Source organism: Penaeus monodon, chromosome 28 (genome assembly GCF_015228065.2).
Source record: "Penaeus monodon isolate SGIC_2016 chromosome 28, NSTDA_Pmon_1, whole genome shotgun sequence".
In the NCBI taxonomy this organism is placed as follows: domain Eukaryota; kingdom Metazoa; phylum Arthropoda; class Malacostraca; order Decapoda; family Penaeidae; genus Penaeus; species Penaeus monodon.
Genome location: NC_051413.1, coordinates 24,206,106 through 24,206,323, shown reverse-complemented (window position 1 = coordinate 24,206,323; position 218 = coordinate 24,206,106). Strand labels below are relative to the sequence as shown.

General features: G+C 37.6%; 1 protein-coding gene across 1 annotated transcript in view; it reads left to right on the top strand.

Annotated features, from left to right (window-relative positions):
* Window positions 1-218, top strand: part of LOC119591108 (zinc finger protein Gfi-1-like) — an 8,348-nt gene that overhangs the window by 6,799 nt on the left and 1,331 nt on the right. The gene's annotated exons all lie outside the window — the stretch shown is intronic.

Sequence of the window (218 nt, the reverse complement as noted above, 5' to 3'; positions counted from 1 at the left end):
GCGCATGTATGATGTTCATGTATAAATATGTATAAACTGTTTACGAATAGCACGTTAGATGGATATTGTGTCTTATGCACATTATACGGTGATAGGCCATGCATTAAAAGAATAGCATAGAAGGTTTTCATTTGTCTGTTGATTCGCGGAGGCAGTGGAACGTAGCGAGGATTGGACTAACCGCTTTCATCTGTTTTGCTTTTTGATTATGTATTCTG